General features: G+C 44.4%; 1 protein-coding gene across 2 annotated transcripts in view; it reads left to right on the top strand.

Annotated features, from left to right (window-relative positions):
• Positions 1-12808, top strand: part of plekhh2 (pleckstrin homology domain containing, family H (with MyTH4 domain) member 2) — a 65332-nt gene that overhangs the window by 12489 nt on the left and 40035 nt on the right. The window lies entirely within an intron of this gene.

The raw sequence follows: 12808 nt of genomic DNA, 5'->3' as shown, positions 1-12808 counted from the left end.
TTCTAGGCAGAGTTGCAAAGAAAAAGTTGTATCTCTGTCTAGTGTCTGTTCTTATGCCCATCTTAATCGTTTATTTTTATTGGCCAGTCTGAGATATGGCTTTTTCTTTGCAGCTCTGCCTATAAGGACATAAACCTATCAACTTCAATGAGTAATTTTTCTGAACAACAGGAAAAAAACATGACCAAATTCACTGAGAATACATTACAGAGGATAAGGAAACAATACTCTGAGCTGCATCTCCATACTACTTGTCAGACAGAGAACTGATACTATATACTTGTTGTTGGGGTGGGATATGCGTGGGGGGGGGGGGTCAGTGTTTTTTTTTGTTGTTGACCATTCCTTATGTCTAACTCATTGTTAGAAAAATGTTAGGAACATTAGGAACACCTGGGTCCAGGTGAAAGCTATGATCCCTTATTTGATGTTGCTTGTTGAATCCACTTTAATCAGTGTAGAGCAGGGTTGCCCAACCCTCTTCCTGGAAATCTAAAGTCTTGTGGGTTTTCAGTGCAACCCTCTTCTTTGCGATCTACTGTCCTGTGGGTTTTCAGTGCAACCCTCTTCTTTGCGATCTACTGTCCTGTGGGTTTTCAGTGCAACCCTCTTCTTTGAGATCTACTGTCCTGTGGGTTTTCAGTGCAACCCTCTTCCTGGAGATCTACTGTCCTGTGGGTTTTCAGTGCAACCCTCTTCTTGGAGATCTACTGTCCTGTGGGTTTTCAGTGCAACCGTCTTCCTGGAGATCTACTGTCCTGTGGGTTTTCAGTGCAACCCTCTTCTTGGAGATCTACTGTCCTGTGGGTTTTCAGTGCAACCTCTTCTTGAGATCTACTGTCCTGTGGGTTTTCAGTGCAACCCTCTTCTTGGAGATCTACTGTCCTGTGGGTTTTCAGTGCAACCGTCTTCCTGGAGATCTACTGTCCTGTGGGTTTTCAGTGCAACCCTCTTCTTTGAGATCTACTGTCCTGTGGGTTTTCAGTGCAACCGTCTTCCTGGAGATCTACTGTCCTGTGGGTTTTCAGTGCAACCCTCTTCCTGGAGATCTACTGTCCTGTGGGTTTTCAGTGCAACCCTCTTCTTTGCGATCTACTGTCCTGTGGGTTTTCAGTGCAACCCTCTTCTTTGAGATCTACTGTCCTGTGGGTTTTCAGTGCAACCCTCTTCCTGGAGATCTACTGTCCTGTGGGTTTTCAGTGCAACCCTCTTCTTGGAGATCTACTGTCCTGTGGGTTTTCAGTGCAACCGTCTTCCTGGAGATCTACTGTCCTGTGGGTTTTCAGTGCAACCCTCTTCTTGGAGATCTACTGTCCTGTGGGTTTTCAGTGCAACCCTCTTCTTGGAGATCTACTGTCCTGTGGGTTTTCAGTGCAACCCTCTTCTTGGAGATCTACTGTCCTGTGGGTTTTCAGTGCAACCGTCTTCCTGGAGATCTACTGTCCTGTGGGTTTTCAGTGCAACCCTCTTCTTTGAGATCTACTGTCCTGTGGGTTTTCAGTGCAACCGTCTTCCTGGAGATCTACTGTCCTGTGGGTTTTCAGTGCAACCCTCTTCCTGGAGATCTACTGTCCTGTGGGTTTTCAGTGCAACCCTCTTCCTGGAAATCTACTGTCCTGTGGGTTTTCAGTGCAACCCTCTTCCTGGAGATCTACTGTCCTGTGGGTTTTCAGTGCAACCCTCTTCTTGGAGATCTACTGTCCTGTGGGTTTTCAGTGCAACCCTATGCCTGGAGATCTACTGTCCTGTGGGTTTTCAGTGCAACCCTCTTCCTGGAGATCTACTGTCCTGTGGGTTTTCAGTGCAACCCTCTTCCTGGAGATCTACTGTCCTGTGGGTTTTCAGTCCCAACCATCTTCTTGGAGATCTATTGTCCTGTGGGTTTTCAGTGCAACCCTCTTCCTGGAGATCTACCGTCCTGTGGGTTTTCAGTCCCAACCCTCTTCCTGGAGATCTACTGTCCTGTGGGTTTTCAGTGCAACCCTCTTCCTGGAGATCTACCGTCCTATGGGTTTTCAGTCCAACCCTAATTTAGCACACCCGATTCTACTAATTAGCTACTCAATAAGACGTTAACTAGCTGAATCAAATATGCTAAATTAGGGTTGAACTGAAAACCTACAGGACAGTAGATCTCCAGGAAGAGGGTTGGGCAGCCCTGGTGTAGATGAAGGGGAGGATGCAGTTTGAAGAAGGAATTTTAAATCTTGAGACAATTGAGACATGGGTTGTGTATGTGTGCCATTCAGAGTTTTTTTTTTTTTTACGTTACAGCCTTATTCTAAAATTGATTAAATAGTTTTTTCCCTCGTCAATCTACACACAATACCCCATAATGACAAAGCAAAAACCGGTTTTTATTTTTGGGGGCATATTTATAAAAAATAAAAAACTGAAATATTACATTTACATAAGTATTCAGACCCTTTACTCAGTACTTTGTTGAAGCACCTTTGGCAACGATTACAGCCTCAAGTCTTCTTGGGTATGACACTACAAATTTGGCACACATGTATTTGGGGAGTTTCTCCTATTCTTCTCTGCAGATCCTCTCAAGGTCTGTCAGGTTGGATGGGGAACGTGGCTGCACAGCTATTTTCAGGTCTCTTCAGATATGTTAGATCGGGTTTAAGTCCGGGTTCTGGCTGGGCCACTCAAGGACATTCAGAGACTTGTCCCAAAGCCACTCCTGCATTGTCTTGGCTGCATTGTCTTGGCTGGGTCGTTGTCCTGTTGGAAGGTGAACCTTCGCCCCAGTCAGAGGTCCTGAGCACTCTGGAGCCGGGTTTTCATCAAGGGTCTCTGTACTTTGCTCCGTTCATCTTTCCCTCGATCCTGACTGGTCTCCCAGTCCCTGCCGCTGAGAAACATCCCTGCAGCATGATGCTGTCATCACCATGCTTTACCGTAGGAATGGTGCCAGGTTTCCTCCCGACGCTTGGAATTCAAGCCTAGGAAGAGTCGTGTTGGTTCCAAACTTCTTCCATTTAAGAATGATGGAGGCCACTGTGCTCTTGGGGACCTTCAGTGCTGCAAAAATGTTTTGGTACCCTTCCCCAGATCTGTGTCTCGACACAATCCTGTCTCGGATCTCTAAGGACAATTCCTTCGACCTCAGGGCTTGGTTTTTGCTCTGACACTGTCAACTGTGGGACCTTATATAGACAGATACGTGCTTTTCCAAATCATGTCCAATCAATTTAATTTACCACAGGTGGACTCCAATCAAGTTGTAGAAACATCTCAAGGATGATGGGGCGGCAGCGTAGCCTAGTGGTTAGAGCGTTGGACTAGTAATCGGAAGGTTGCAAGTTCAAACCCCCGAGCTGACAAATCTGTCGTTCTGCCCCTGAACAGGCAGTTAACCCACTAGGCCGTCATTGAAAATAAGAATTTGTTCTTAACTGACTTGCCTAGTTAAATAAAGGTCAAATTAAATTAAATGACAAATGGATGGAAACAGGATGCACCCGAGCTCAATTTTGAGTCTCATAGCAAAGGGACTAAATACTTATGTGAATAAGGACTCTGTTTTTTTTATTTGAAAAAATTCTAAAAACCTGTTTTCGCTTTGTCATTATGGGGTAGATTGATGAGGAAAACATTTAATCTAATCAATTTTAGAATAAGGCTGTAACTTTGCAAAATGTGGGAAAAGGGAAGGGGTCTGAATACTTTCAGAATGCACTGTAAGAGCCTTTTGAACTGGGAATGGTAGTAGCTGCCAGGCCCACTGGTTTGAGTGTGGGTTTTTCACGCTCAACAGTTTCCCGTGTATCAAGACTGGTCCACTACCCAAAGGACATCCAGCCAACTTGACACAACTGTGGGAAGCGTTGGAGTCGACATGGGCCAGCATCCCTGTGGAACGCTTTTGACACCTTGTAGAGTCCAAGCCCTGACGAAATGAGGCTGTTCTGAGGGCAAAAGAGGGTGCAACTCAATATTAGGACTCAGTGTACTTATTGAATAACCTGTAAATTAAAATGGCCAATTTGGAGGCAATCTATTTGCTTCATTTCTCAGAGATCAAATTATATTTCAACAAAATAATGTTGAAGGAATGCTAGCTAATCTTATCCGTTTCTAAGAACAGAAACTATTTCAGAACAATCTGAGATGGTGGGTGACGAAATTCTCTTTCTTGTGCTTTTGAGGTGGAACGACCCAGAGAGATACAGAGTGAGCGAAAGAGAGAGACGGCCCAAGCCATGGTCTGGTCTGGCCTGCATGGTGGGGTGGGCCAGCTTGGCCCCTGTAGTTCGCTGGCCTAGTTCTGAGGCCTGAGGTCTCCAGGGAGGCCTGATTAGAGGTTAATGTAAACAGCAGCCTGACCACAGGGCTCCATCACGCAATGCATTCTGGGATGCCACTGACTTTATTGAATTACAGTTACCGCTCAGTTGTTGAGCAAAACAATCTTTAGGAAAATGATTGTGCTTTTGTTTAGGCCTGGTGTATTGAAGTTGATTGGGTGCATTTTGAACAATTTAACTATTTGAAAGAATGATATGTTTCCCATATTTCATCATTAACCATGTAATATACAGTGGCCTGCGAAAGTATTCACCCCCTTGGCATTTTTCCTATTTTGTTGCCTTACAACCTGGAATTAAAATTAAGGGGCGTTTGTATAATTTTATTTACACAACATGCCTACCACTTTGAAGATGCTTTGTGACATTTAAGGTTTTAAGATTTTTAGTGAAAACAGACAAGAAATAAAAAGGTTTAAAAAAAGAACATTTTAACCTTCATAAGGGGGTCCTTCTGTAGCTCAGTTGGTAGAGCATGGCGCTTGTAACGCCAGGGTAGTGGGTTCAATCCCCGGGACCACCCATACGTAGAATGTATGCACACATGACTGTAAGTCGCTTTGGATAAAAGCGTCTGCTAAATGGCATATATTATTATTATTATAACTATTCACCCCCCCAAAGTCAATACTTTGTAGAGCCACCTTTTGCAGCAATTACAGCTGCAAGTTTCTTGGGCTATGTCTCTATAAGCTTGTCACATCTAGCCATTCTTCAAGGCAAAACTGCTCCAGTTGGATGCATCCTGGTGATGTACAGCAATTTTAAGTGATACCACAGATTCTCAATTGGATTGAGGTCTGGGCTTTGACTAGGCCATTCCAAGACATTTAAATGTTTCCCCTTAAACCACTTGAGTGTTGCTTTAGCAGTATGCTTAGGGTCATAGTCCTGCTGGAATGTGAACCTCCGTCCCAGTCTCAAATCTCTAGAAGACTGAAACAGGTTTCCCTCAAGATTTTCCCTGTATTTAGCACCATCCATCATTCAGCCAATGAAAAACATCCCCATAGCATGATACTGCCACCACCATGCTTCCCTTTGGGCATAGTGTTCTCGGGGTGATGAGAGGTGTTGGGTTAATGCCAGACATAGTGTTTTCCTTGATTGCCAAAAGCTCAATTTTAGTCTCATCTGATCAGAGTACCTTCTACCATATGTTTGTGGAGTCTCCCACATGCCTTTTGGCGAACACCAAACGTGTTTGCTTTTTTTTTTCTTGAAGCAATTACTTTTTTTCTGGACACTCTTCCGTAAAGCCCAGCTCTGTGGAGTGTACGGCTTAAAGTGGTCCCATGGACAGAAACTCCAATCTCCGCTGTGGAGCTTTGCAGCTCCTTCAGGGTTATCTTTGGTCTCTTTGTTGCCTCTTTGATTAATGCCCTCCTTGCCTGGTCTGTGAGTTTTGGTGGGCGACCCTCTCTTGGCAGGTTTGTTGTGATGCCATATTCTTTCAATTTTTTAATAATGGATTTAATGGTGCTCTGTGGGATGTTCAAAGTTTCTGATACTTTTGTATAATCCAACCCTGATCTGTACTTCTCCACAGCTTTGTCCCTGACCTATATGGAGAGCTCCTTGGTCTTCGTGGTACCCCTTGCTTAGTGGTGTTGCAGACTCTGGGGGCCTTTCAGAACAGGTGTATATATACTGAGATCATGTGACAGATCATGTGACACTTAGATTGCACACAGGTGGACTTTAACTAATTATGTGACTTCTGAAGGTAATTGGTTGCACCAGATCTTATTTAGGAGCTTCATAACACCATCATTTTTTTTCATTTCACCAATTTGGACTATTTTTGTATGTCATGAAATCCTAATAAAAAATCCATTTAAATTACAGGTTGTTAATGCAACAAAATATGAAAAACGCCAAGGGGGATGAATACTATTGCAAGGCACTGTACATGTAATGTAGGCCTCAACAATGTAGGCCTCATAACTTCTAAATTGTAAATAAGATTATTTTTTTAACTGATTTGCCTAGGTTAAGTAAAGGTTAAATAAAAATGTAAAATGAAAACACCATAAACGTACGCCAGGGTTCAGGGGTAGGGTTGAATAATATCGGATAACGGGTTAACGAGACATATCAATATTTCCCGCCCAAACCCACTCCCTTTTCCCCGGGATAAATAACAGCGAGAAACTGGTAAATTACAATCAATTATTTCTATGAATAGCATGATGTGAAATGGAACTGTTCAACTATATAAAATGTCTAAATCTGGCTTCTCTACAGCCTTCTCTCTGCATGATCAATCACAACGCTGAGGGCGGGACAGACAGCTCATCTCAGGCGGAGCGCAGTTCACAATGCATGTTTCATCTCATGTTTTTTTCTTGTGACAGGTGGGCCTATATTTGCTGCAGCATAGCCTATGATACCGTAATATAATGACTGAATGCGCGTCTAATTTACACATCTCCATCTGTTTATCGGGTGCCATCTTAGTTTTTTTTATAAGTGCTTATTTTTTTTTCACTCGAATATAGTTGCTTTAAATCAGTGCATACGGTATTTGGTATTTTATTAGGGGGTCCACACAAAACATGACATAATACAGAACATTAATAGACAAGACCAGCTCAAGGACAAAACTACGTAGATTTACGGGAGCACGCTCTCGCAGTCTCTCTCTCTCTCCAACAATTCCATTCAGAATAGATCATCCTTTTCATATAGATGTCCGAGCCTACCCCTTTCAGGTAATTAATTCAATGCGGTATTAGACATATATCGAATGAATTATGGGCTATGCATAGGTGTATAGCCTCTGTCTCTTGTGCAATACGCATCTGTGCACCGCTGGCCTTAAAAAAAATGCTCCTTAGCTCTTAGTCCCACGACAAGCTAGACGAGAATAGTTTGCTGGAATTTGTTTGTGTGCCTTTCTTATATCCTACTAAAAGGCTATTCGAAAAAGGATGCAAGCTCTTGTTTTCAGCAGCCAGTAGAACTCACAGGGAGAAGAGCGAATGCGTGATGGCTGTGTCAGTTATTTATTTAGACCCGTCACCCATAACCAAGCAATCTTCGTGAAGAGAAGTGAAAGCCGTCTGCATCTGGTTCTAGTCCTTAATTATTCAAGCATGTCATTACGACGATGAAGATGAGGACCACAAAACTTATTTAATTTAACTTTTAAAAGCGATGTCGCACAGTAGGGGAAATATTATGAGAGGTGCCCTAGATATGCGTCAGCCTACTAATTATACAAATGTAAAATAGGCCCTATTATATTTCCAAATGACCTCATTATCCTCCTTCCCTCCCTCTGTGGTCTGGCCCTGAGTGGAGTCAGCCTGGTTTTCCTCCTGTGACCTTTGACCCCAGTCCTACTGGATTTCCTACTGTGGCGAGATGAGCTCATCAAGTGAAAATCCCCATGCAGTCATCCCAGTGTGTTTTTGTTCCTCTACTGGGCTTGCGGTGCGTCAGCGCCTGTTGTTTTAAACCATGCATCAGTGTGTGGGGGTGCACGTATACCTCAAAGAATCTCATTAATCTCCCACTTTCTCATCTGTTTGGTGAATTGCAGGCACCTAAATGGTGTGTGTGTGTGTGGATCTACATTTTTATATTTAGCAGACACTCTTATCCAGAGCGACTTACAGGAACAATTAGGGTTAAGTGCCTTGCTCAATAGCACATCGACAGATTTTTTTCACCTTGTCAGCTCGGAGACTCTTATCCTGTGACCTTTCGGTTACTGGCTCTAACCGCTAGACAAGGACAGGTTGTGTGTGTGTGTGTGGGGGTGGGGTCTAGTTTGCTGAGTGGGCAGTGCAGTATTAATGTGACCCAGGCCGAAGGTGTGTTTCTTTTTGTGGTACAGTGCTCTACAGTTGTGTTAGCGAGACGCGAGTAGAGTGGAGCTTTTCTCTCGTTAATAGAGGACTTGAGATCCGGAGTGGTGTGCTGGGTAGGTGAAACGAGATGAAGCATCAAGATAAAGAAAGACCACCAACCACACTGATGTCATCACCGCTACCAAAAAGCTCTGAGTATCTCACTAAGGGAATAGAGAGAAGGTACACATTTGTAGGAAAACCTGGGACATTGGTCAAGTAGTAGAGAGTGAAGGTAAAGAAAGAGGGAACGGAGAGACGGAGTAGAAATAAACGCTCTTGTAATCATTTGGCGGCCCAGGGGAGGAAATTCCTGGGTTTGTAAACAGAGAGCGTGTTGCACAGGAAGTGACCGAGGCAGAGAGAGAGAGACAGTCTACACTTCTCCATGTTTGGAACGATGGAAGGATGTGGGTCACAACTAGTTTTTCTCTCTCTCTCTCTGTCTCTCTCTCTCACCCTCACACACTTACGTTTTCTTCTCACTCTATTTTGACTCAACTTTCCCTCACTCTCTCCCTTCTCTCACTCTCTGTAATGGTTTCCTTTCACCCACACCTTGCCTGTGGTATTTTGGGGAGGTAGTGGAGGGCTAGGTGGGGCGTTGGTTTTGGCCCCTGAACTAGCCAGCTGGAACAGTAGTCCACACAGCTCATACTGGAGACAAAGAGACCATGTGTGTTTTATTTTCCCAGGATGCTGCTTTGCACCCTCTCTCCCTACCCCCTTCAGTCTCTCGCTCTCCGCTTCTCTCTTGCTCTCTCTCTGTCCCAGACTATTTTCCTCTCATTCTCTCGCTCTCTGTCTCCTATATTCAGTCTCACTCTCACTCACAGGCCCTTTTAATACTACTGCTGTCGCCTTTTTACTGAGTAAATCCACTCACCACTACAGTAGAACCCTGAGCAGTTGAGTCGACACAGAAAGGGAGGATGAAGTATTTGGGACCTGGACGTTCAGTGGCCTACTTTTATGGTCCAGATCCCCACACACACATGTTAAAAGACAGGAACCACATTTGGGGTGGAGAAATGTGCTCTGGTTTTAGCGTTCCCCCCACTTCCTGCCTTTCACTCCCAGATTGATTCCACATTTATGTGGGTGGTGGCCTCCTGTGGGGGTGTTGGGGTTAAATGTCACGTGGACCAATCATCTCTCTGACAAGGGCATGTCAATCACACGCAAGGCTGTGAAGTAAGTAGAGTGGACCACCATAGTTTTACCTTACCGATGGCCAGTCTGTTGTACTTACAGTAGGATGGCAATAGCATCCGCAAACTCAGTTGCAAAAGAGTAGTCTGTTATCGTAGGCACACACATACACACACACACACATATAAACAAACATGCACACGCACTAACACAAACACTCAGAGAGAAAAGCCAGTTGTATCTCTTTAGTAAGACTGTGGTGCCTCTCCACACCCCCTGCAGTGTTCACACAGACATATGCTTCCGATTTCAGAGCAGGCCCAGCAGCCACCAATCTCAAGATGGGATTCCGCCTACGTCTCTAACCTTGAGATATTTGCTTGGTTCTCCACCGGTTTCCTCCCCATGACAGACGTGTGTGTGTGTGCGTGTCTATGCATGTGTGTATGTCTTTGCATGTGTGTGTGTGTGTGTGTGCTCGAATGTGTGCGTGTGCAGGCATATACTGCATGTGAGCCGGCGAATATATGAGCGTGTGTGTGCAAGTGTGTTTGTGTGAGCATATGAGGTGTGTGTTTGTGTAGGTGACTCAAAGGGGCTCTGTGTCTGCTGTAATCACTGAGATGTGTGTGAGGGCTACAGTTCTATCCCCTCAGCACAAGTCTCCCTCTCACCAGTAGTCAAGTGTCTGCTGTGTGGAAGGACTCTGATGGAGCCACTGCACGGAAATCAGTTATTACCATTGCTTTACTGTAGTGTTCTGCTGCTATGATGTTGAGCTACTGCGGAGTAAATATGTAGGCCTGGTGTCCACAGAGGGAGGCTTTGTGAGCTGGCTAGGCTGTGGATGGAGGGTTGTGTGTGTGTGTGTGTGTGTGTGTGTGTGTGTGTGTGTGTGTGTGTGTGTGTGTGTGTGGGAGGGTGTGTGGTGTGCTGTGTGTGGTGTGGGAGGGAGTGTGGGTGCAACAATGAGGCAGGCCCGGAATTCCAGGAATGGTAGGCAAACTGGAGTTTGGATCCAGTGAGGATGTAGAAGGGTGGAATGATGGAGAGATGTTAGGGGTTATGTGCATTGACATGGCTTCTGTTGAGTCCTTTTTTGTGTGTGTGTTTCAAGTGTGTAAACATTGTGTGTTCATGTTATTTCGACGTTGTCATTCTAGCTGTCTGACTGGGAGTTTATTTCAGGGACTTGGTAATGGACCATAACACAGATTACCACAGTGTAAATTCCAGTAACAAAGTCCCATTAGAGCTGCTCAGGAAATGATGGACAGTGATGTATCCTTACACACGTGTGTGTGTGTGTGTGTGTGTGTGTGTGTGTGTGTGTGTGTGTGTGTGTGTGTGTGTGTGTGTGTGTGTACAGCTGTACTCGCTATATGGCCTGGGCACATCAAATTTTGTGTCAATCAAATGAAAGCTAAGAATATATATGTTTTAAGGCATATATAAACCATGTTCCAACCATGTTCCTTCCTACAGAAATCTGTAACAGAGTGACTGCAACTGAATTGACTACAATGGGTAGTCATAGTAGTCACAAACCAAAGTTGGTTCACCTGCTACCAGTGTTGTATGAGTCCGGTCTCGAAGACCACTTTTGAGGGTCTTGTCTGGGAGCCAGGCGTGTTGTGGCAGACCAACCAACCCACAGAGAAAAGGAGTCACCATCGTATATTCGAGTCTAGGGTGAGATGGTGGGTGGAAGAGCGCGCTTGATTAAAATGGAAAAGCGTCGCAGTAGCTTTTGGAAAAAGAAGAACCTCAAGACAAAGCATCTGCGTTATAAGTGGGATGCCCTGTTGAGAGCTATATCCCAAAGGGTTTGTTCTGATTGTACAGAGATTGTGACCGCCGGTTAAATGGTGTCCCTTGAGAAGCCCAGAACAAGATTTATCACAGGAGAGGTGCAGTATTATCATAAGGAGTACAGTGGAGGAATGGACGGGAAAAAGAGAGGCAGAGGAGGTCTAAGAGAGAGGGGGAGGAAGAGAGAGTGAGCTTGAGTCGGTTAAAAATGGTGGGGGATGTTTGTTGAAGAGGAATGGTTGAAAGTTTAAGCTGAGTGAGTGAAGACAGGAGGAGAAATGGAAGTGAATGAGGTTTAAGTATCGGACGTGGTAGGTGTGAGGAAGTTCTCGAGCACGAGGCTTGTACCGAGGGTCAGGATAAAGATGAGTCAGTGACAGTAGGAGTGAGGTTTTTGGAAAAAGTGGACTCTTGGCTTTTGGCTGATCCATTTGTGGTTTCAGGGTGGGTGAAAACAGAGTTGGGTGCTGTGGAATCGGGGACGGTAACCAGAAGTGGTCTTGCAATAATTGTTTGTTTCTGCTGGTCAGAGGAAGAAGGCGCTCTGCGTTAAACGAATGCGGGCAAGAAATGTGAATTGTTTTGCGCTCAAGAAAATGGCGCCATTGAAAGAAGTGATTACTGGGGTAGCGGTAAATGTAGAAGTTGAGCAACTGAAGGGGAAGATTCCCTGTGTTTGTTTTGCTCGTTGTTTGGTGTGGAGCAGACAGGGTGATGTGAGTGGTGAAACAGAAGAGTCATTGTCTGTTCTTTTGCGTTTTGATGTTCTTAGGATATATAAGTTATCCTGTACGAGCTTTTGTGCCGAATACATTACATTGTTACAGGTGTCAAGCTTATGTAGGAGGGAGGTTCCTAGGTGTGAGAAGTGTGCAGAAGGGCATGAGACAAAGGAATGTGTAGCATTGGGGAAAGTAGTGGTGTAGAGGTGCCCATGTGGCTGGTGATCAGATATGTTCCGTGTGAGAGAGGCAGGTTGAGGTTTCCACGGTTAGAGCAGTGCAGAAGTTGTCATCTGCTGAGGCAGTGAATTTAAAAATAATAATAATTGTACCTTTTATTTAGGCAAGTCAGTTAAAAACAAATTCTTATTTACAATGACAGCCTACCAAAAGGCAAAAGGCCTCCTGTGGGGACGGGGGCCTGGGAATAAAAATAAATAAATACAATATAAATATAGGTCAAAACACACATCACAACAATAGATACAACACTACATAAAGAGAGACCTAAGACCGCAACATTTTTTTAAAAACCTTTATCTAACTAGGCAAGTCAGTTAAGAACAAATTCTCATTTTCAATGACGGCCTAAGAACAGTGGGTTAACTGCCTGTTCAGGGGCAGAACGACAGATTTGTACCTTGTCAGCTCGGGGATTAGAACTTGCAACCTTCCGGTTACTAGTCCAACGCTCTAACCACTAGGCTACGCTGCTGTCCCATAACAACAATATGGTAGCAGCACAAACATTATTAGGCACAGTCAACAGCACAAAGGGCAAGAAGGAAGAGACAACAGTACATCACACAAAGCAGCCACAACTGTCAGTAAGAGTGTCCATGATTAAGTCTTTGAATGAAGAGATTGAGATAAAACTGTCCAGTTTATTGAAGAAAGTAGAGGAAGATGGGTCAAGGGTAGTAGATCTGTACCAGTACAGAGGGATAAA

Source organism: Oncorhynchus keta, chromosome 36, assembly GCF_023373465.1.
Source record: "Oncorhynchus keta strain PuntledgeMale-10-30-2019 chromosome 36, Oket_V2, whole genome shotgun sequence".
Classification (NCBI taxonomy): Eukaryota; Metazoa; Chordata; class Actinopteri; order Salmoniformes; family Salmonidae; genus Oncorhynchus; species Oncorhynchus keta.
This window is presented reverse-complemented; position numbering and strand designations above follow the sequence as displayed.